This window comes from Episyrphus balteatus, chromosome 2 (assembly GCF_945859705.1).
Source record: "Episyrphus balteatus chromosome 2, idEpiBalt1.1, whole genome shotgun sequence".
Classification (NCBI taxonomy): Eukaryota; Metazoa; Arthropoda; class Insecta; order Diptera; family Syrphidae; genus Episyrphus; species Episyrphus balteatus.
This window is the reverse complement of record NC_079135.1, coordinates 112,183,861-112,209,550: the sequence shown is the minus strand read 5'-3', so window position 1 is coordinate 112,209,550 and position 25,690 is coordinate 112,183,861. Positions and strand designations below refer to the sequence as shown.

The 25,690-nt window shown below is 34.6% G+C and overlaps 1 protein-coding gene across 8 annotated transcripts in view; it reads left to right on the top strand.

Annotated features, from left to right (window-relative positions):
• The window catches only part of LOC129911087 (longitudinals lacking protein, isoforms N/O/W/X/Y), a 329,276-nt gene that overhangs the window by 159,288 nt on the left and 144,298 nt on the right, over positions 1 to 25,690 (top strand). Inside the window, exon 2 of one of the 8 annotated variants that reach the window (XM_055988756.1) lies at positions 24,169 to 24,199. The exons of the other annotated variants lie outside the window; for them this stretch is intronic. The gene's annotated coding sequence lies outside the window, so the exon portion shown is untranslated. The remainder of the gene's footprint in view (positions 1 to 24,168; positions 24,200 to 25,690) is intronic. 8 annotated transcript variants of the gene reach the window in all.

Genomic DNA, 25,690 nt, shown 5'->3' with positions numbered 1-25,690 from the left:
GTTCCACAATATAACTAACAACAACAAAACTGGCAACAACCGATCGAAGTGCTACTTTTTTGTTGTTGTTGTTGTTATTGATTGATCCTTTTTGCAGCTGCAATTACCGAGCAAATAAGTAGTAGACTATGAATATAGAGGAGTGTATGTGAAGTGCAATATTTATATGTGTTTGGAATGTGTGCTTACCTTAATTACATGACGCACCACAAACAATTAGAAAAATACCATAGATTGCCTCCATCAACCACACATATTGAGGTGGTGTGGTCAGATCAGAGATGATTGCTAGTGTTGCCACATTTTTTTTTAGATTTAAATTTTAAAAAGAAATTTTAAAAAATATAAAAAATAGTTTTGATTTTTGCGTCCCTGCTCTAGTAGCAACCAGTACAAACTTCTTGTCAAAATAGGGACAGGAAGGGTTAGAGATCAAAATATGAAAAAAAAATAGATTTTTTTTTTTGCGTCGCACTCAATTTTCGCAAAAGAGTAAAATAAGGACCACCCTAATCCTTCCCTTACCCATCCAGATTTCTTTCCACCCTTACCCTGGGGATCACAATGGATCCATCGAGATCTAAGTGGGATGATTCGACTTGTCGGATTATCACCCCCTTCAACCTAACCTAAGGACCACCCTAAAACTTACCGAACAAACTTGTGATACTTACTGGCACAACTTATTTTTTATATTTACTCTAAATATAAAAAAAATTAATTTTACTATCCAAATTTAAAAATTTTTTAAAATTAATTTGGGACAGCATTTGACAATAATTTTCGATACAAAAAGAACTTAAACTTGATTTTTTTACTGTAACAAAGAATTACGTAAATAGTATAGATTTTTCTACTTGAGAACTAAAAATTGGAACTTACATGCGTTTGTCCCAAAAAAGCATTAAAAACTTTCATCTTTTGGCTTTTTGTACAAATAGGTATATATTTTTTTTTTCATTTGTCAAAAAAGGATTTTTTTAATATCCAGAAGGACCAATTTAGTTTATTTAAATTTGCTGTCCTAAATTTTGTCCCAGCTATTGTAGTATTTAAATCAAAATAGAATTTAAGCACAAATAAACTTGTCTCAAAATGTTAGGACAAAAGAATTTAGTATTTTCTTAGTTTTAACAGGGGAATTTGATGTCCCAAATTTTGTCCCAAATACCTTCTTTTGCGTTTAATTTAAAATAAAATTTTAAAACTAACAAACTTGTCCCAAAATGTTAGGACTGTAAAGATTTGTGCTATTTTTTAAAAATGGATTTTGATAGGTATCCCAAATTTTTTAATGCAATAAAAAATTATGCTTGCCTATTTCAAGTACCTATATGTATGGATATTTATTTAACTGCTAAAATTTCTGTCTTAATAGGCAATTTTTCTAAAGTGATTGAGACAAGTTCTTTTTTTTGTCCAATTTTTGTCCCAAAAAAGATGTGAAAATGAAAAACTTTTTCCTTTCTCTTAACTAAAAATGATTTACAACTTCAAGTGAAAACATAACATTACCTTAATTCACAAAACTTTGTCCCAAATTTTGGGACACTTGATATATTCTGCTTTTACATATGTAAATAATGTTTTATTTATGCATTTTCAAAATTATTTTTTTTTGTATTTAGGTAATAATGAAAATTGACTGTCCCAATTAAGACCTGTGCGTTTCTAGTATTTCATTGGGACATATTATGTTTGTCCTAAAATCATGAGAATTCCTTACCAAACACCATACTTTCACTTTCTTTTGTAAAAGAGTAGCATTTTAATCAAAACTAATGCATTGCGAAAATATTTAATTTTCAAAACACAAATAAACATGTCCCAAATTTTTCAAATTTCAAAAATAAAATTTCACTTTTACTGAATAAAGTAGAGAAAAACATGTATTTTTTCGAAGATGTTTTTTAATATTTCTTATAGTTATCAAGAAATTCGCTGTCCCAAATTCGGGACCCTAAACTTCATTTCTGTCCCAAAAAACAGTTTTTCACTCGGTAACTTAATTAAAAATTAAAATTCAATTAAAATTTTAGGACAACAGGTATCTAATATTATTGTCTGACGTCTTTTTAAAACAATTTTGTACTTGCGTTGTGTGTGAAATAAAAAAATCCTAGCAGCTGGCATCACCATCAGCTTCCTTTTCAACACCATCAACCTCATCATCATCATGAAAGTATCTACGGTTCAACTGAACTAGCCACCATTCTCGCGTGTGCTGATCGAGTGCATTTTTATATCGTATATCTCGTAATCTCTAATTTATTGCATTCAATAAAGTAGCCAAAGAATTTTGTTGCTGGTTGGTCGTTGTTGTCAGTCGGTGTTGCTCTATTGCATTTCAGTTGTTGTTGTTGTTGTTTTTTTCTTTTCAATTTTCATCTCGCGCAATGTGTTTTTCTCTCTTCCATGCGAATCTATCTTTTATTCTGCCTTTTCTTTGTTTTTTATCTCTTTCTTTTGCACTGGCATTTGAAGGTCACACGCGCAATTTTATCGCTATAGAGGGTACCTACCTACCGCGACCACCATCACACAACACAAGTTTTTACAACTAGCGATAAAAATATATATATAATATACAAATGTATCTAGCTATGATATAGCTAAAGTATCTCTGGCTCTATCTATCTAAAAATGCATTTTATTAGCTAGCGCGGTATATCTACTTTTATGTTAGATAAATACATTCGACGAAACAGAAAAATGTGTGTGCGACAAACAATGTTATAATTAATTGTGAAAGTCCGTCCGTATAGCAAAAGCCACCCCCACCCAACCCCACTCTCTGCGGGTGTCCCCCTCAGTCACTCAATTACTAATCGGTTTGTATTTTTTTCTGTTTATAATTTATGCAAGCTTCCGTCAATGTCAGGGCACGCACATTTTGCGCGCGCGTTTTGCGTTCCGTATGAGTTGTGGGTACCGAAATGCAAGCAGGGGCAACTTTGACGCAGCAGTAGGCCACGTTTCCTAATCACACACATGGCCGGGCCGTTTCTGCCCCCGCATAGCAGGGGTCGGTTAAATTGTTTATTATGTGTGTAGGCCAGGTTTATATTGCTGTGCGGCAAAAGGCATAATGGCAATAGCAACGGCAACACGTGTGTCATGCTAGTTGTTTGGTTGTCCGTCTGTCTGTCTGTCCATTCGTCCATTTTGGTATGTTTTCTGTTGTGTCGCAGTGTGTTGATTGTGTGTGCTTATAATATGCCTATATTTGTGTGATGCAACTTAATTCACGACTTCAATTAGCTGCTTGACATGGTTCGTATTTTTTTTATTTTTATTATTGAGCTGTTTTTCCGTTATTTTTGTTGTGTTTTGCATGTGTATTGTATCTACCTCCATGTTGCAAATGCCTTAAAGTGGATGGTTGTAATATCAGCATATTTCTTGTAATTGTTCACCGACCGCACATGTTGATTTTTAGGCAGAGTTTGACTACTAAAAAATAAGCGTGCCAGAGTGTATACTGTATACCTAGTTGCTGCAGAGCGGTTTATATCTTTAAGAGGTGGCGCAAACTGTTAGTTAGATTTTAATCTTTTTAGATGGCAAAAAAGAAGGAATATGGTTTCCTTGTTATAAATATAGAAGGTACCTTACCTACTTGTACGAGAGAGGCGTTACAATGAAAAGCTGGACTTTATTTGGAGGAATCTTGAAGATTTTGGGGACTTTGTTTGCATATTTGTGCAGGAAAGCATCTTATAATTTTCTTTTTAAGAAATAGGTTTGTTAAGATACTAAAAAGTTGCAAAGTGGTTGCATCGGCAAATTTTTTAATACTCACATTGCACACTGTCTAATATTTTTGCTGATAATCAGATTTGTGATGAAAAAGGCTCACATAAAGCTTCTAATATTGAATTTTTTTCAAACAAAACAAAGAAATAAGTTGCAAAATGGTTGCATCAGCAATTGTGTTGCAACTCACATTGCACACTGTCGAATATTTTTGCTAAGACTTTGGCTTGTGATGATTAGAGCTCACATTAAGCTTCTAATATCGAATGTTCGCCGATAAAAAAAAAATAAGTTGCAAAATGGTTGCATTTGCAACTCTATTGAAATATTATTTCTAAACCTTCGACTTTTGGGTGAAAGCCTAGTTTGAGGTTGAGGAAAAGATAAATTTCAAAAGAAATTCTTTGTGAAATCGTCTATTAGAAAAGCAAGAAAACAAAAGTTTCCCAATAGTTGCATCGCCAACTGATATCAAACTTGGACTGCAAACTGTCAATTATAAAGATTATATTGATGAGGAAACACATATCTCTTAGAGATTTCAAAGGAAATTTACTGCCTTACAAGGAGCAAAGCAATAAGTTGAAAACTGGTTGCATTGACAACTGATATCAAACTTTTGCAAGTTGTCGATTTTTTTTTAGAATAAAACGATTTCAATGGAATTATTTATGGAACTAGAAGGCAAAATAACAAATAATTTCAAAACGGTTGCATAACCAACTGAATTAAAAATCTTATTCTAAACATTCGACTTTTATGCGAAAGCCCCGAAAAATTGGAGCAAAATGCCAAAATACTTATAAATTTCTCATAAGACCTTGTGAAGAATTGAGTTTCCAAACGGTTGCATCGGAAACTGATTTCGAACTTGGATTGCGATCCTTCGATTAATTTAGGGAAACTTATGTTTGCGATGATATCAGAAGAAACACAACAACAAAACTTTCCAAGCGATATCAATTTAGACTGTTTACTGATCAGAAAGGTAGAGTAACAAGTTTCAAAATGGTTACATAGGGAATAAAATTGGAAATATCATTGCAAACTGTCCTTGCGAAAGTCTATAGATAGATTGTGCGAAAACCCAAAATCCTAAAAAATGTCATACAAATCCTCAAAAAGGGCATTAACAAGTTTCAAAATGGTTGCATCTGGTACTAATTAATTTTCAGCGGATACAATCGACGTTTTTGTAAAAATCTTGTTTTTTAATAACATAGCAAAGCCAAAAAAAAAAGACGTAACAGCACATACAGCCAAAAATAAAAGTTTTAAAATAGTTGCATAACAACTGAATTGAAACTGTTTTAGTTTTTCGTTGTCAATTAAGGTATAACAGAAAAATTGCGATGTAATAAACAATCCACTGGCGTCTTGACTTGACCTTTTATTCGTGTCAAAACCTTGTTATCCAAAAATAGAGTAGGTATTGATTCTCCCTCACAACCAACCCACTACCTCCAGCCTATCTAGCCCATTCGCATATGCAACATTTATTTTAACTAAGTGCTTTCGAAACATATAATCTTTTAAAACTGCGACTATCTGGGGGCCTAGCTAAGGTATAACCGTTTAATAAAAAAAATACCCTCCCGCACTCAATTTAAATTGCAACAAATTCACGATCAAAACTCCAGATAAAGAGCGCGCGCGCACATAAAATTACATAAACATCGCGCAAATACTCTCTCTATCTCTCTCTCTCCCTGTGCCAAAACTAAAGCACACACAATAGAACCCGGTGCAGGTAACAACAATACCTTTAAAGCCTGATCTAAGCCGTATGTTATAACTGTCTTTGGTTAGTTAGATATACAAAAAAGCTAGAGCTCAAGGACGCAAAATCTACGCAACACAAAACACAGCTATGTGCGCTGGGTGATGTCGAGTCCGTGATTGTTCCATAAGATTTACTGCACCATAGTTTACGCGAGCTTAAGTGTGTCTTATTTGCGCGAACAAGCAAGCAAGCGCAGCCAACTCACAGCTGCTGCTGTTGTTGCTGCTGCTGTATCAGCTCTCAGAGCTCAAGAAAAAGAATGAGGAACCTTAAGCCCCACAGAGATAAATGCCACCACCCGCTCCACTGAACTATGCTCCGTAACAAATATGCTGCCCCCTACAATACCAAAACGATGCGATTGCATAAGCTCTCACTGAAATGGTGCTGTTGTGTGCGGTGTGCGCACATTTTTCAGCTAAGATCAACGCAACTAGGTTGGGTTGACGACAAGCCGCACATATACAATACAACACTGTGGCGCAGCAAGCGCCCCCTGGCTTACGATTATGGTTACACAATGTGACAAGTGAAACTTCATATAAGTTCACGTTGTGTTGTATTTTTTTTTGTCGCCCGCCATTGCGCCGGTGGCAGCCGGCACAGCGTGTCGGTTGTAATCTGTATCTGCGGTGTCACACGTGACATATCACAAGCTCATCCACTGAACACACTGAAATCTCTGTGTAGCCATTTTTAGAACGCGATGATGAGGGAGAGAATACTGCAAAAATATCAACAACAAGCAAAAAAAACTGCAACTCACTAAAAATAAAAAAATAAAACAACAAAAAAAACCTCATTAAACGTAAGCGCGTTCCGCAAAAGATCATCTCGTAAATCACACGCGGCCAACGCCAATCGAGCATTGCGCACCTGTTCATATCGTTCATTGGTTACTGCTGCTCCATGTTGTGCCATGTTTTGTGTTCCGTGTTGTTGTTTTGCGCTGAGGTGAGTAGGTTGGCTGCTATGGAACCCAGTGGCACAGTGGTCGCATTGGTATCTCAATGGAATTTTTTACTCATTTCTCAACACAAAGTTGTGCGCACAAAGATTATGTTTTATGCGCGCATGCGTTACCGTCCCCGGTAACGCTTTGTTTCCATAATTTTTCTATGATGTATACCGGTGCAACATTTTTATTTGAATTTGAACAAAAAAGTTTGGTTCCGTAAGAATGTTTTTTTTTTTCTTTCTTTTATTAGTTTTTGCTTGGTACTTTTTTTTTTTTTTTTTTTTCTAATAAAATTATTGTCTTCCCATCAGAAGCCGGTTAACATGCCGACAACGATTATAACGTCTTACCAAGACCTACTATGATTATGACGAAGACTTTGTTTCTGTGGTTGTGCTTCTTGATCACCTTGACTTTTGACAGACCTCGCGAGTAAGTGCGCATTTTAAATTTCACATTCTCTTGGTACTTTTTTTGTATGACATACATAACCAATATAAAACACGAAGTGAATTATAAGATTTTAAAGAGGAAGTAAAATATACCTACGGACTACCAAAGAGACTAAAAGAACTGGACTTACATAAATAGAATATTCTTGATTAAAAATTGCTTAAACGATGCAGATTTTAGTTAGTCCTTTAAGCACGGGTTTCTTTTAGCTTAAACCTTCTAAAATTTTTCAAGTTTTCAAAGACTTCACTTGAAGAGGCATTGCTAGACTTTTTTCTATTTTAAAATGCAGTCCTGTAGCCAGAAGTCATTAATATACCTATATCCGGAATGTCCGGGAATATAATAGGTCCCAACGTTATAGGCAACGTAAAAAAAAAAATTACTATGGCGTATACGTACTTTTTTGCATTATTTTTTTTTTACTGCATTATAAAAACTTACATGCAAAAAATATGTTTGCAGTTTATTTAATCATAGATAGTGCATATTATCTACAATTATACATAATTCATTATATACGATAATACAATGATCGATTTAACAAAAATAAAAAAAAAGTTGATTTGAATAATTGTTTTTGGCATTGCTTTAGTCAAAAAAAAAAAATATCGCAAGAATCTGTGCAAAATTAAATATTACCACATAAAACATTCCAAAAATGTTTAGATGGAAGCATGAAAAGCGTCCATAAAAATATCATTTTGAGAGAAAAGAAGGGAATTTAGAGGTTAATAAAAAAAAACTAAAAAAATTCGGTGCAACGTTGAGCAATTCATTATTGCCAATTCCAAAGGACAAAAGCAATATTTGAGACACTCAGCGCCAAAACGGTTTAGCCCCAAAAATTTCGCCCTGAGAAAAATGCGTAGGAAAATTATATTTTGAGGATTTAAAAGTTTTCGGCTATAATTTTAACTCGGATTCATATTTATTTTTATATTACAAATTGTTTAATGGTGTTTCGATTTTGATTTTTATTAATAGAGTAAAATGTGTATCATTATTATTGTTGTTGTTACTAATACTGGTATTCAACGTTGTTTTCAAAAAAAAAAAAAAATAAATAAATAAAAATACTATTCAACTCCACATTATTTTATAGACTCCTGATATTCTTGATTCTCAATGCAAATGAAATATTTTCACCAATTGTTTTTTAGATTTAGAAGATATTCGTATCAAAATCATAATGCAATCTGGTCATACAATTAGATAAGGATTTGGATTTGGAGGATTTTTCGTAGAATGTTTGAACCCTTACACTTTTCAGTGAGTTATCGAAATTTTTGAAAAAAGTAAAAAATGTTTTTATAAATTTTTTTGGCTTTGACTTTGAATATTTGTTTCGAGCAATTAGATTAATGAAAAATGTACCTGTTTTGTAAAGCAATTTGTTTCCTTTAAGGAATGTGTTTCCTAAAAAAATGTGTTGCCCTTTTGATAACTATAGTTTGTCAATTTCTTACAAAATTAAGGAAAAAAAAAAGGGAATTTTAAATGATTTTCTCAAACTTTGCACCTCAAATATCTTTTTAAGGTTAGATAAACGAAAAAGTGTTTAAAACCATTTTGACTAGCAAGCGATTTTTTGGATAAATTAAAAAAAATATTCGTTTTTTGACCCACCCTAATCCCCAGTCTTTCCTTTAGTTATTATTGCTCAAAAATCTTCCCATTTCCAACTTGCAGCTTAAACTTCAATTCATCGGAGGAGATAATATTGTTCAACATGAATTGAGTTGAAATAAGATGCTCCCAAATCACAGAGCAATCGTTTTTCCTCTGATTTTTTTTTTTTAATTCGACTTCAACGACATCTTGAGACCAGCTTTTATTTATTTTGAAATAACTTTCTGTTTACTTTTCTTGTAGACAGCTTGTTTTTAAGATTCAACGAAATCTTGAACCGATATACCGACGATTGTACAGCACCAAAAAAAAAAACGATATTCCACTAGGGTCGTCTAATTGCGCTCCCTCAGTCTTTCTCTTTGCTGATATGTACTCCCAGTCTCAAGTAATTTTTTTGAATTCCAGAGTCAGTCTGTTGAGCAACATTCAATTGGGACTTAACAAACACAAAATATAGGCTTTGCATTCGGAACTTATTTTTTTCATTTTTGTTTCTACTAAATTACTTCCTTATGGACTGCTTTCACGAGCTAAATACAGCTCTTTTTCACAGTAACATTAATTTTTTGTATGCAGTATTTAAACGAAATTTTTGGCAAGAACGGCTCCCAGAATGGGTAGTAAAAAGATAAACCAAAATTTTTGGAAAAGCACACATTTATTTTTAAGAAATGCCATAAATAAGTTTTGAAAGATCGTTAGTCTTCTCTTTCGATAGATATCAGTTAAAAGATTTCGCTAAGATTGTGTTTTGAAACTACGCTAGTCACTCGTTAAATTTTCTTCCTTCAACATAAACCCACAATATCTACCTCTATAAATTCTTTAAATATCTTTCCATTGATTTCTCCAATTAAATGCTGATAAAAAAATAAATTCCCAACCTTCTATCATCGTTATCAATCATCGAAGCAGCAGATGGCGCTATATTTCACTATATTCTACGTATACAAAACAAGTTTCATTTAATACTCACAAACGACCGGAACTGACCCACTTCTCATTAACAACTCATCACTATTGACTCATTGAGTCATTATATACCTCAACGAGAGAGAACAAAAAAAAAAACGCATAAAATATATAAAATGCCAATCGACGCCGTCCGCATTTACGCAAATCATTACCAAGGACTTAATCAAATCCGAAGTAATTAATTACCTGGCCAAGCAAGTTAAGTTGATCTGCAGTAAGTTCTTTTTGCGTTCAGTTCGGCGTTCGCATTGAACGTGAAAAATTCTTCTGCTTTTTTTCTCTCATCTTTGTTGGTATTCCATTATTTCTTCTATTTTTTACCATATATAGAAGACGTAAAGAAGTTAGTGAAAGATTAAAATACGCAATGCCAAGGACCACGCAGAGAAGGCAAAAAGAATGGTCACGCGTCAATTCTAATGAAAAGTGACACTTCACGCAAGCACAGCAGTGATATTATATGCGCTGTGGAATGGATATGGTGTGGTACGCAACGCGCAGGAGCAGCATCCTACTCAAAGTTGGAGCATTTGCAATTGCAGCAGCAGCAGCAAATCACTCGTCTCACTCTCTGAAGTTCTCTTGTGAAATACAAGAAGCCGCGCGCATCTGAGAGAACACACATCACAGAAGCTGCTGTTGAGCGCAGATGAGCGTATAAAACATTTGCTTAACCAGCAATAAAACCTGCGCACACAGAACTGTCAACGGATGCGACAGACACTTTGTATGGGCTTGTTCCGTAGTGATGGTACAAGTAAAAAAAAGGTAGGTATGTGCGTTCGTCGTTCCGTGTGATCGGGGCGCAAAGTGCTTGGCTGAGCGAGTTGTGTTGTTTATTACGTGGAATCAACCTGTAACGCGTCGCTGCCGCGCGTATACACATTCAGGCGGTTATAAAGCACACGCAGTAGAATCAGAAAACGGTCCTTGTTGGGAAAGAATGGACACTCTCAAGCCGATACATGGGGGTTTGGGGACGACGACTATGGATGAAAGAATCGAGATAATCTCAACGTTACGTCGCCGTCGTCGTTACTGGGTGGTGCGGTGTGTGTACCGCCGCATGGTCCCACAATGACGACGACCAACGACAACATCAACGGGGAAATAATATATATTTTATCACATTTCCCCATCGGGGCTACGGTGGTGGTTATTATTCAAAATGAAAAGGACCGGAAGGAGATCAAGAAGTTGTGCGAGAGTCTTGAGAAGTGTACCCAAAGCGTTACACATATTTTTTTTTTCATTTTCACTTCGCTTTAAAGAGTGCGTGGAGGCTTCGTGTCGACTTGATGTCGGACTAGAATCGCATTTACTGCTCTGCGCCGCTGCGCAATGAGATGATTGTAATTATGGCTCAGCGATATTAAGTGTTGCTTCCGTCATGGAGCGGATTAGAACTTGTTCTTGGAGCCTCTCAAGATGTGTTTTTCTTATTATTCAAATGATCATGATCCACCAAAGAAAGAGAGAGAAAAAATGAGAGAAGCTTTGATAGATCTTTAAGAAAGATTTAAGACAAATCCTGTTAAAGTCTCTGAGGCATTTAAACTGTTAAATTGACGATAAACCAAAAGGGGATCTACATTTGATCATCTTTTATAAGAAGACTGGATTAGAAGACTGAAGCTGAAGTTGGTGAGAGACCGCAAAAAAAAAAAAAAAAAAAAAAAAGATGCGGAAATTTTATTACATCGAGGAAGAAGATGATGAGAAAAGATGTCATGTTGATGGCCTGCAGGGTGGCGTAAGACTGGTGTCGGTTAGGGTTGCAGAGATAATATGTCAAAATCTTTGTGTAGTGAATCTTTTTCGAAGGAGTGGCTGAACATATTTTTGCCTGCGAGACTGTGTTTGGGTAGTTACCAAGTACAACTTTGGAAAAGATCCTGATTTCAAAAGGCGTATCTGGCGCTGTGTGCCGTGTTTGTAATTAAAATTTATAAATAGCATCAAACTGAAATATGACCTTCAGGGTAGAGATAGAAAGATTCTAATCGGGAAAGAAATGTATCGTTGTTTTTCTATCAGTTGACAAGTTCAGACACGCTGCTTCTGGGGAGAATGTTATTAAGGTATCCCCAAGACAATGACATCACTTTGTATGGAAGGTCATGGACCCGAAGTTTTAAACGATATTAAAAATACTTAAGAACATTTTAGGAACCAGGTTTGTTGGGGGGTATTGGCTAAGGGAATCGGACACAATCCCGAAATTCTGAATCCAGAAAACTCAGATCCCCGAAAATCCATAATCCAGAATTAAGAAAACCCAGAATCCCAAAAATACAAAAATCCCGAAAATAAAAAATTCAGAAAACCCACAATCCTGAAACCCCAAAATCCAGAAAACTCAATATACAGAAAGGTCAAAAACCTGAAAATAAATTAGAACAACTAAAAGACTCTAAAATGTGTAGTCATACATTAAAAAAAAAAAGGTGGAAAAGTGGGTTTTTGGGAATCTGGCATTTCGGGATTTTGGTTTTCTAAATTTTGGATTTTCGGGATTATGGGCTTTCAACATTCGGGATTTTTGGGATTTTGGAATTTCGGTTTTCGTGATTTCGACCCCAATCCTTCAGTTGGTTGGGGTCAAAATCCCGAAAACTGAAATTCCAAATATCCAAAATCAATAATCCCGAAAATTCGAAATACAGAAAGTCCAGAATCTCGGAAACTCAAAATCTAGAAAGACCAAAAAACCCAAAACTAAAACAGAAAAACCAAAGAAACTCTAAAATGCGTTGCCATTATGTACTTTGTACATAAAGAAATTTCTTACATATTTATTTTAAAAACAATAAGAAAAATGGGTTTTCTGGATTTTGGGTTTCCGGGATATTGGGCTTTTGGTCTTTCTGGGTTTACGGTATTTTGGATTTTTGATATTTATGTAGTTTTTTCGGATTTTGACCCTTACCCTAAAATTTTATGTACCCCTTAGTGATCTTGCCATAGATTTATACCCTAAATGGAACAACAAAGTGTTTCAGCGGGACATTGTTCAAAAAATGAAGAAAAAAACATGAAATTTTCTTCTTTTCCTCAGTTTTTGCCGTTTTTTAAATTGAAAAACTAGTTTTTGAACATAAAAGACTCTAAAGTCTTCTAAATCTTATACAATTTTCTTTCAAAACAATAATTTTGGGCCAGTTTTTTTTTAATATCGAATTTTTTCTTTGACAATTTCTCTCCTAAAAGAATTTCTACTATGCTTATTATTTCAATCAGAAAATCTTCAAACCTTGATTAAAGAAAAGTGAGCCTTCTATAATTTTTTGTTTTCTTAATTCTCCTTACAAAAAAAAACCTTCGCCTTCAACTTTTTATTTCTCGTTATTTATTCCTCAAACGTTTTTTCTTCAACCCCCATGTCTCAAAAATAAATGTATCTCTAACTGTCACTTGTGGCACTAAACCAATCAAGCCTCCAGCAGCAGCCGGTGTGCCATTGTAGGCAGCTCCAATAAAGATATTGAAATACAAAAAATTCAATAAAAAAAAAAAATAATCGACAATTAGATCAACCAGCATAAGAAGGAATGTGTAAAGTTAGTTCACTTCAATATACCGACACATTATGCATCTAAAAAATATTTATATATCTTTAACAACTGATCAACACCATTAATCATTTTTACATCAAACAAACGATCCTAATAAGCTTTTTTTTTTTTTGCAAAGATCGAATTAAGATCACTTCAATTGATAATAATCAGCGCATAGACATGCGTTGCATAGTCGTAGTCAGCGTCCTCGTCAAGTCAACTTCATCGTCATCGACGTCAGCTTATAGTACGTTATAAACTATAACTTTTCTCTATCGTTGACTTTAACCATCATATTCTCGTTCATTTTACTGAGGGAGTTTCCACAAGCCTCCTTGTACCTACTCCTTCAACAACTTTTAACGATATAGACTTCTGAAATGCGGTGCTCTTAAAATATATGTATTTGTATGTGTATTGGGTAGATTTTCTACACCCACTCTCTTCACCTGCACTGAATCGAAAATCGAATTCTTTTTTGCTTCCGCCTTCCACCAATAAACCTTCTTTTTTTATAAAAATAGATAGGTTAGGTAGAGGTATAAAAGATTATATGCGTGGCTTGAGATAAAACATTAAATCATTTTGCATAAATTTCGATATCTATTCCACCCTCTCAATATTACGCTCTCTGTTATCCTCTTCGTCGTCAGTCGGTCGTTTGGTAACGTGGCCTTAATCGAATTTCAACTTACCTAAGTGGAATAACAAAATATCTACAAAAAAATAAAGACGCATACGAAAAAAAAAAAAAAATCGGAGCACGATCTTAATTTCGATCTTGCATCACACTAATGGTGCAGAGGTAGGTTAGGTTTAGTGTAGTCAACGATGGTGCATCTTTAACAGCATCCGGGTCGATTTTTTGAATAGGTGAATTTTACCAAAGAAGGAAGTTGAAATCTTTCAAGAGAACGGTTTTTTGCAGGGATGAAAATTCAAGCGGTTTAGAGTCAAAATTTTGCAAGGGTCAAAAATTCTATTTCAAAATTCTGTTTCACAAAATTCTGCTTTTCATAACTATCTGTTACAAAATTCTGTAAATTTTGTGCCCTATTAAAATTTTTCGAAACCTTTTTTATATTTGTGCAGAATTTTGAAAAGCAGAATATTGCAAAACAGAATTAAAAAAAAAAAAATACTTTTGAACCTGGCAGAATTTTGACCCCAAGGCATTTGTAATTTGGAATATAAGATTTCTTATTAAAGACCTTCCATGTCCTTGAACCAAGCATTACGATCGGATTTTAAACATTGTTAACATAACGAATTAATATGAGGAACTTTTATGACAAAAAGAACTGTCAAAAATGATGATTTGAGCTGCAAAACAAGTTATTCATAAAGTTGACCCTTCCCAGCCTATCTATTGAGACCTAGTTGCAGTTATTTAATTCATTACATCTAATATTTTGACCCATGGACGCTGGTACTTGCAACAGATTAAAATAAGACTCATTTAACACTTGTAGTCATTTAAGACCCTACATAGCAGAAAAATAGATGCATAAATAATTTTGTCAAACTTGCATTATTGACTTTTGTTTCAGGTAGATTAATTGTGAAAATGTGGGACTAAGGACAAACAATCTTCCGAGGTCTCAAACATTTTTTTTTTTCCAATTTTAGCAATGATGTTAACCTCAAAAAAAAAAGTCCATCACATAACCCGTTACGCTACGGGGTGCTACAAGCCTTTTCTTTGAAAAGAGTACCCCAAGCGTTTAGTTTTCAAAGTCTTTATCTGTTCCAATGTGAACGAAGTGGATAAAGCTTCTAAGAAAAAATCGGATCAAATAAATAGCCCTAAAACATCTCATAAAGAACGTTGAAGAATAGGACCAAGAACTCACGAAACAGTAAAAAAAAAAACAGAGGTCCATGTTTTCCAGATGAGCAGGGAAGAATAGACGCTAGGTCTCTCGGAAGAGCAGAGAAAAGCAGGCTTACAGTATCTTAAAAAAATAGACACGGTGTCTTGGGAAAGCTGAGAAAGAATTGAGATAAATAGATCTACGGTCAGGGGTGGATCTACCAGAAGGCTGAGTAGGCTGGAGCCTAGGGCGGCAGATTTTAGGGGCGGCAAATTTGGGGACCGATCTGTTCACCTCATAGAAGTCAAAAAGATTTTTCCATGACGACTTTCTGATGTCTTGCAGATAGAATTCTGTAAAAAAAATGTCCAATGACTTTTTTCTCCCGTTAGTCATTGCACATTCCATATTCTAGACTAAAACAGCAAGTTCGCCGACCCTCAACTAGTAATGGGCACCTGCGCCTTTTGCCGTTTGTATACTAAAATGACTTGCTCTGGGAGCTACAATTTGTCTTAAATTAGAAATTTATTTGGCAGTCGCCTTCGCGTTTCACCCCCCTTTTCTACGACACGATAATTGTTTTACTTAAGCCTCAATTTTGGCGTCCAGAGCGAGTCGTTTTTTGTGTCGTTTTAGTACAAACGACTTACGTAATAGGGGTGAATGTATTCCTCTTTTCCTACTAACAACCCATACATGCCAGTCCAACTACTGGTTGGAGGCTACGAACTGGGAAACCCATGGTTGTACAAAAAGAACCAGCGATTTACCAAAGCTATCCGTGTTTTACTGGCGAAAATACAGCAAAGATTCGGGTGGAAACCGTGACTTTTAAAGAGGAATCTCGTGATTTTAAGGGGGCAACCAAATCATTAATTTAACCGAACTAATCCTACCCTTGGTTTTAGTGGCCAACCCATGCTTTAAACGACACGTTCCATGATTCATTTTTTCCCGGCTACCGAAGATTTTGCCAAAGCAATACGTGATTAGAAGATGATTTTAGCAAAAAAAAAAAACACAATCGTACAGCAGCGACCCATTCTTAAAGTGTAGAGATTATGTAATTTTTCCAAAGTAATTCGGGATGTTTTCGGAATGACCCTTTCAACGGGGAAACCAGTGATTTTAATGACGCGACATTGTGATTTTACCCAGGATTTTCATGACGTTAAGAACAAACCTGTGCACAGCTGTGGTTTAACCGAAGTGTCTACTGATTTTCGTGCAAACCATCATTTTAATGCGGAACTCAAACTCATTGAAATTAAAAATTCTGGAGTATTTTTTAATACAGCTCTTGTATTAAATCAATTTTCAATACAAAAAATGTTATATTTTAATACTTTGAAATAATTAAAATTATTATTAATCTTTTTTGTATTCAATTTCAATATTTAAGTATTAAGTTTACTACTTATAAAACTTGTAATTAAATTAAAAATTGTAAATTTGTACTAATTTGAAAACGCTTTGTATTTTTTCGAAGCAAAATGCATGCATTGCAGATGAAGTTTGATCGGCAATAAGATTTTACATGCCATAGTTTGTAAAACATACATACAATACCGTGTATGTTAGTTTACTTGTAGATTTTAAGAGCTGGCTCTATATAAGGGGCAAAATACTATTTAGTGCCTAAAAAGTTGTCCCTTTGGACAGTGAATTTTGAAAAAAAAATATGGACATTTTTATCAATATATTTTCATATATTTTAATTGACACAGAATGGTTTGGTTATACTTTAATCTATTAAAAAATAACATTTGCATCGATATATTTGGAATGATATTTCTATATTTATGACAGTGACAGACAGTTTAAACACAAAGTGATCAAAACCAAACAACTGCGTTACTTTACTGAAAATTTCAGTTTTATCTGTAAAATCATATAATTAAGCTCTCTGAAATTTCTATTTTAAACTATAGGAACAACGTAAGTCTCCTATGAAACTAAATCCCAAAAAAATTAAAAACCACTGCGTTACCAAGATAAACCACAATGTTACCGTGATTTGTAAACAATTCGATCCAAATTGGGGTTTCAAACTTGTAGTAAATAATGATAATTTTATAACTCAATATCCATATAATTTTTCTACTAATTTGTACTTCTAGAAAAATGAAATTAAAAAAAAGGGACATTTTTTAAGGCACTAAATAGTATTTTGGCCAATAAATTTAAAAAAAATTTTGATGTTGGGGAAGAGCCGACATTTAGGGTAAAGTTTTATAAAATGAAAATTTTATTTTTGTTATTTGACTTTTTTAAGTTTGCTTTGGTATTACGTCTTCAAAGTTAAATCAAAATCGTTAGAGCCGTTTTCGAGTAATTTGCTATAACGTGAAAAATTTGTATGAAAGGTACGCTTTCGAAGCGAGATATAAATAAAAACATGAAGGGGCAAGGGCGGCAAAAACTGAAAAGCCTATACCATGAAAATTTGTAAATCCGCCTCTGTCTACGGTCCCTGGAAATTGCAGGAAAAAGACGCTTACAGTCTCTCGAAAGAGCGGAAAAAACGGGCCTACTGTCTTTAAAATAGCAGAAAAAAAATGGAACCAGAGTTACTCAAAAGAGTAGAAAAAAAAAATAGACTCACGGTATTTCCAGACCTTTCTTTCAAAAAGATCTTCAGAAAGGTTCTCTATTCTCTCAAAAGTCAAAAGAGCAGGAAAGAAAAAAAAAAATATATTGCTTCTCTGAAAAAACTTTCGAGCAACTAGCTGCTGTTCGAATTTCTTCGCCGATTCTACCTGTACGTACTTATTTTTTTTTTAAAGAACGCACTGTGAATTATAAAAGTAAAAAAAACAATAAGAACAATTTTTTTTACTTCTGTTGTTCGATGAGTTAAGTCATCAAAGTATGGTTTAGTTTGAATAGAATGCCAAGAAAACTGGACATCCAAGACATCAAGAGTTTTTGCTATAAATTTCAGCTTTCACCACTATTTTTTATAAAACCAATGCATTAAGTGCATCAAAATTCCTACATTTTGAGACAAAGGACGTCTCTGTGGGTCCAATACTTTCTTAAATATTGCTTCCTAAAAATGTGTTATTTTGGGAATCGTATTTTTTTTTTTTTATTTAAAGTGAAATTCTGGCAATTTTTGACTCTGGAGGCTACTTGTTGAACTTTTGCATGCTCATTATTACACTACGAAATCTTTTCTGAAAAAAGTGACCAATACTTTGGGCTAAGACACTTGGAATATAGAAGACAGAGATGGGTATTTACCTTGCTGGTGAAATTCACTTGCCACTAAACGTTTTTCTTCTAAATAAACGCGAGACATATACAACACAGCCATCATCCAGTCTAGTATAAGAACTAGGGCCTTTTGAGAGAATTGCGGCTTCATCATCACCATTTGTCTTTCAGGTGGCACGAGAACCTTAAAACCTATCTTCCGTTGGTTTTTTGTAATTAAGCTGCGCACGCATTCCACAAATATAAAACGTAGACAAAAAAAAAAAAAATAAAAATCCTCATTTAGCTTATTGCCAACAATGGAGTCCATGTTTTGTGTTTCGAGAAAAGTATTTCCAGAATCTGACGAAAAATTACTCTCGATAGGAATTGCGGGAATTCCGTTCGTTAAACTAACGCGCGCACGCGCAGCTTCCGCATTAATTTACCACTTATGGGTGGAAGAAGGATTTTCATCGACTAACAACGCGATAGCAGCGGGCAAAAGTAATGTAAGCGGTAACACACCACACGGGAAAATGCGGCACCCGTTCCACCAAAACAGCAGCTAATACTTTTGGGTCAAATATATGTATAGGAACGCCGCCTGAACACCTGAAGAATTATTTTGCGACCGATTAAAACGGGCCAAAATAGAAAATTCACTTTGGCCACCACAAAGCACCTCCATTCTAAAGCCTTATCTTAATGAAAACTATAACTTACTTGGTTCGTTTGGGTAATAAAAATTGGCAGTATCTTATTAGGGGAAGGCTTGTGATTAGGAGGACCATCCAGAAGCAAAGAGCGCACACGATCTCTCAACGAGCTCAGTAACCAAACGACGACGACCGCATCGGCAACTCTGTTCCATTCACCTCCTCCTGACATTCAATTAAAGTATCTGATCTACTGTGGAAGTTGTTGTTGTTGTTAATGTTTTGTTGAGTTTAGAACAAAGTTAGTTGCTCTCTGGCTCTGGTTTTGTATCTTGGGAGAATTTTTCCGGATTTTTTTTTTTTTTTTGTCTTTTCGGGAACGCCTACTGCTCCGATTTTTCTATAGGAAGCAAGTTCATAATTCTATGTGACGACTCATTACTCCGCAACCATGGATCGACAAAGTTAATTATTAGCTTTTGACATTCCACCAAGTCTTTGTGTAGGTTTTGCAAAAAGGGGGAGAAGGGAGGGGGTTTGAAATTAGTTGGGATGTAACCATGCACAGGCTTACCAATCTTTATTTTTCTTTATATAGCGTAGCCAAGATGATATGATGAAGGTGTCCATATTTAATGTTTTTGAGTTGCAGCTAATAATTGGTTTGCAACATAACCAACAACGATGGAATGGAGATGATGATGATGATGAATAAAAGTGGCATCCCGCTGCTGTTGCAGTGTGGGGTGAGAAAGTTTTAACTCTATGGTGGTGTGGTGAATATCACATCTTATAGTGAGATGTCTTAAATGGGCTAATGATAAGGTACGCAATTGATTGAATTATATACTGTCAGTGTCATGTGAATTAAAATGAGTTGTTCATCGCAAATGAATAGAAGAAGATTGGTGATGTTCTTGAAGATTGGAGAAGAAATTGTTCACCTATTGAATTTCAAAGTAACAGCATCATCAAGTCACACTCAATATTTTTCTTCTTTTTTTCAGTAAAAGAGAAATACTGAAGTGGTGAAGAAAAAGGAGTTGAAAGGGCTGGAAGAGTAGAGATTTTATAAATTTATTCACTTCGAACAAGCTGGTTATTAAAATGATAAACGGGATGACAATTTTCTATCATGTTTTTACTTAGTATTCATACTCAGTGATTACATGGAATTATTCAAGTAATTGAAGCTTGCACTTAACTAACACCCCTTTCCCTTTTAAAGTAATGTTTAAAAGTCAATAGGTACTTTAGAAGAGAAATCCAGTTTTTAGTCTATCACCCAGGTGAACATGAATATTATTGTTTATTACCAATCCCCACCCACCCTGGGAACAGCTCACTTATTTTGTTCTTTTTTTTTTTTTAATTTAACATGGGACATTTTTTAAATCAAGCGAAAAGATGATGTTACAGTAACGCAAGTAACGCATATGGCTACATCAATTCTAACAACTTTGAAACAGTCTTTATAGTAGTATTCTATCCTGTTACGGGAGTGACATATTTATAACGATACTAATATCAAAAAAATCCATAGTTTTAGTAGTGCGTTACCTACAGCGGTAGTGACATTATTTCCACGGCAAAGGTATTCTAATGTACTATTTTATGTGTTAAATTCTGAAGGCTCACAGGCTACTATGAGTTGTTTTTTAATTAAACAAAAAAAAGTTTAAATAAAATGATTGTTACATCTGGGCGTTACATATTTGTCATGGTATTGACATAGTTTCTATGAGTTCACATGGTTTAATGAATTTTCGTTGGTTTCATTCTGATAGCAGCCACACTTCATTTCTAAGTGTTTATGAAATATAGGAAGACAAATTTAAAACTCATGTTAATGGAAGTGACCGATTTGACACGATTGTCATAGCGTTACCACGTAACACAATGGTGTCTTTTGTGTTTTTACAAATGTTGTCCCTTTTCAATGATGAGGCTACAGAAGTACAACAGTAAAATAGCTTCCATTTTTTAAGTAACAAAATTTTAGCAATTAATGTAACGCAATACTTGAATTTGAATTTTGTTCTTGATTTGCAAAAATGCATTGCAAATGTAGGTATAACCTTTTTCAAGATAAGGCTTACAGAAGTGACACAGTAAAATAGCTTTCATTTATTTAAAATAACAAAGTTTCACCAATTCATGTAACGCACTCTTTGAATTTTAAATCTATTCTTATTCTACAAAAAATTATTTTAAATGTAATGCCTTTTCAAGATCAGATAAACAAAAGTGAAACAGTAAAATAGTTTCCTTTTTATTAAGTAGCTCAATTTCACCAGTCCATGTAACGAACTCTTTGAATATGAATTTTGTTTTTGTTCTGCAAAAATTTGTTGCAATTGTAATTCTTTTTCAAGATTGGGCTTAGGGAAGTGACACAGTGAAAAAGCTGCCGTTTTTTCTTTTCAATAATTAAGTTTCAGCAATTTATGTAACGCAGTCTTTTATTTGAATTTTGTTTCTATTCTTCAAAAATCTTCTGAGAATAATGTAACCTTTTTCAAAATAAAAATTACGGAAGTGATATAGTAAAAGAGCTTCCATTTTTTTTTTTTTAATAACAAAGTTTCAGAAAATTCATGTAACGCACTCATTGAATTTGAACTCTGTTCTTATTCTGCTAAAAATCCGTTGCAAATGTAACCTCTTTTCAAGATAATACTTACAAAAGTGACAAATTAAAACAGCTTTTTTTTTTAAATAACAAATTTTAAGCAATTCATGTAACGCACTTTTTGAATATGAATTATGTTCCTATTCTGCGAAAATTTTCAAGAAAAATTTTCCTAATCGATCTTCTTAAAAGGTACCTATAAAAATACAATAACTGTGCAAACTTAAGAAACCTTTGACTGCGTTTAAGTTGTAACAAAATAACTGCGTTACATTCAGAATTGGGACCTGCTGAGATAATGACATCTATGAAATATTAAAAATTTGTTTCTAAATTCGGGTTAATGTGCTACCATTAACCGAATTGTTTTCATGAAAACTTGCAAAAGTTGTAAATTAAATAAATTGAAGCGACATCTATTGAGTCAATTCTAAATACAAGCATGTTCGTTGGGTGCATAGTCACATTCAACATGTAGAGCTTGTATTTGATCATCAAACAAACAACAAGAAAAAGAAGGAAGAAGAACATCTTCACCTATTATCTTCGAAAATTACATTTTATGGCCTAATTTCATAGCAATTCCCGCGTACAAATACAAAAAAAAATTCGCTAAAAACCTCATCTGTTCGCACATCGCAAATGTAACGCAAGCAGGCAAAGCACTTAAATCGCCATGCAATCAACTCTAAATGGAAACTCAAATGAACTTAAACACCTAGCAAAGCGCTAGCTATTTATACTCTTACCGACACGAACGACCGCTCGAAGACGACGAGATCGGCCAGCTCGTAATTGGCAATCTCCTCGCATAGGTTACCTACTATTCATACAAAATTCTGGCCTAAACACTCTTACATACAAACAAGAAAAAGAAGTCAGAACCTGGTGGTAACACAAGCTTTAGAGTGACGCGTCAGAGATCAACAGCTACCGAAAAAGAAAACAAATCCAATAACAACAACAACAACATCCACAATCTCATTCCAATCACTATTATACAGCATCTTCAGGTTTAATATGGTCAAATACAGAGCATCGACAACGATTAACACTGGCGCGTATCTATGTTGGCAATTTCTCTACAAAATGGTCAAAAGAAAGTTTTTGCCATCCAACCAGCCCCAGAGTTAGGAAACCCAGAGAGAGTGGGTAGAGCGGTAGTGGTAGTGGCCATTTTTTAACGCAATATAGCGTAATCGGGATGCCGCATCACTATAATTACTGTGATAAATCTAGGCGCCTCAAGAGAAACCAAACCAAGCCGCCAAGCTGCGCTGCGTCGTCGTGGCTGTCGTCGGTCGTCGCGCGATTTTACAAACGGACCCAAGTGACAGGGAGGACAACACAACAGCAAACTTGCTTAGAGACCCCAGCTACTGCTATGGGGCACTCCACAGAATCCGTATCCTCCTCGAAGTCGCAGCAGTTTCGCACCCCCAGAGAGAAAGAGCGCCCGCTCTTTTTTAATGGCCAAGATAAGTGCTCACATCAGAGCAAATGAGCAACAATAAATTATTATGATTTGCAGAAATGTTCTCTGCAACTGTATAATGATGTATCGAAAAGTGCAGGAGCAGCACAAAACGGCCAAACCAACAGCGACCATTGCGTTACGTTCTTTCTCTCTGTATAGTCTTTGGCGTAACCTCAACTTGGCCCTGGGCTAAAATCACTATAATTAAGATATAAGGGCACATTTAGAATTGCCAATCATGCTGATGGAGATGAATGGGAAGAAAAATACAGTCGTATCGTAGCATCAGGTCAGCTATAAACAACAAGTTTGGAGCTCTCTTTGGGGCCTCAGGTCTCGCAGTGTTTCAGTCGTTTTGTGCGATTTGCCACATCATGTGATGGACCGCGCCAAAGCAGCGTGTGTGCATCTGTGACACTGACAATTATCGGGCAGTAAAATGCTAAATTATCTGAAGAAAGAAAAATAAGTTTTGTCTTCTTTAAGACCTCATCATCATATCGGTCGTCTGTCAGTGTGTGTTTGTTTGTAGGCACTTCTTTTAAATGGAATGTGAGACTTCAAGAGGCTGTTTCATTGAGTGGTAAGAGACTTTAGGCCCAAGGATAAGGTCAGAGAAAGAAGATAGATTAAGTCGGACAATGCGTTGATTACTTTTAAGGCGTGTAGATTTGAGTTGGCTAATGACCTGAGATGAATGTGAGAGACCCATAAAATGTTGCGTTTTTTTTGTTGAATAGCGACCAGGAGCGGTGAGCTTGATTAAAAGAAGTAAATTCTCAAGTCGTATTGTAATAAAAGAAGTAATTCAATGGTTGAGATTCGATGTTTTGTTTACGGTTGACTCTGGTCTGATTTGGAATGAAAAGAAAACTGATCATAACTGAGTGTGCAGTGTGAACGCAACAAAAGCTTCAAAGATATTTCTTTGTTAAAATGACACACCAAGGTCTTTTTGTGTGCCTTTAATGAGCTGATAGTTGCATTTGAAGTGATCAAATCTAAAATGGCAACTAAGCCATTTTTTTTAATTTTTGGAACATTTTTTTTTATTTTAGATAAATATTCGAGATTTTGGGTTTTCGGGATTTTGGATTTTTGGGATTATGGACTTTCGATATTTTCTTAATTTGAGGATTTCTGGAATTTTAGGATATTGAGTTTTGGGATTTCGACACCAACTCAAAATTTCATAATTAGTTAGTTTTTTTTTTTTAATAAAAAAAGTTTAACTTTTTAATAATTTAAAATTTCTTTTTTCATTCTAGGTGAGTTTGCTTCTTCTAGAGATGAACATCTGTAAGTATGAGCACAATTAAAAGTTGTAGCATAGGTATTATTCAATTTTATGGTGTCAATTATTTTCGAAAAAATACTACCTGAATTAAGTCCTTGAGACCCTACTTCTTAAAGCCTGCATTAACCATATAGAAATACGTCCGTTACAAACATACAAAGTAACATTATTGACTTGACATGTTTGAAGTCTTTTTCAAAATATCTAAATAATACATTGCATTTAAAGTACTATTAAGTCTCGCGTTGGGCGCCATTTAATAGGATATTATTACTGTGTACATGTTTCACTCTCCGCTGATGAATTTAAAATATCTTTTTACTTCAGATCCTTGTTAATTCTAAGAACAAGTTACTTTGTTTGTAATTTATAATATTTTTTTTTTTTGTTATATGAAATGGCGCCCAACGAGGATATAATATATAGAAATCTTATAGGTTTTTCAAGGAATTATTTCCACCTTATTATTAAAAAATTCTAGGCCGAATGAAATAAAGTTGAATTCTATACTATACCTACTACCTTTGTTAAGAATCAGTTTTTTGCTTCAATATTGTCAGCTTGAGGTTGGGCGCCACTTTTTTTAAATTGTTTCTTTTCCGAAAAATATTCTACTACTTTTGACCTTGCTCGTGTACATGATGCCGTATAACTATGAATCCATCACTTAAACTAGTTCCTTATTTATAACATGTGTTTCACGTTGGGCGCCAGTTTTATTTTCTAAAAAAGATACCTCTTAAACTAAGTAATGAACGACTAAAAAGCACAAAATCTAAAACCCGTTCCTTCCATATATAACAATGTAAAGTTGACATTGTCAGTCTCACGTTGGGCGCCACTTTTAAATATTGTTCTTTTTTTTAAATATGCCCATTTTCGACCTTGCGAAATTTTTCCAGCACACTCATTACACAATAAAACCACTAATACCCAATCTTAACTATTTTATTTTGAAATCCAAGACACATTGCTTACCGGTGCACTGTGGTGGTGTGGTGAAATCTTTTAATCAAAAATCGTTTTTTTTCTTACAAAATATTTTTCTTAACCCAAGTTGACCCTAATCCCACACACGGATGACAAATCCACACCTAATCTCAATAACATTACGCCTTACAGCTGCACTATGATGCCCGCAAACACAACACACAACAGCAAATATAAAAAAAAAACAAAAGCCCTGGCTCTGACTAATGCGCCTCAAGCTAAAAATCCAAATCAAGGAAATCTCTAAACAAAAAAAAGTGGAAGAAAATCCAAATATTTATTCCTTTTCCACGCATATAAAAACCTCTCCTAATACCACAATACGACTGTATGCGGGTATATCATTTGACACTTCATTTAAGGCGACAAGAAAATTCGATTTATTAATCTGACTTTCTGCCTTAACGCGCGCTCGTGTAGTGCGCCCGAGCGCACATACACTGAGCAACAACACTAACAAACAAACAAACGAACGAGAGTGATCCCGATTCCGATCCCCAAGT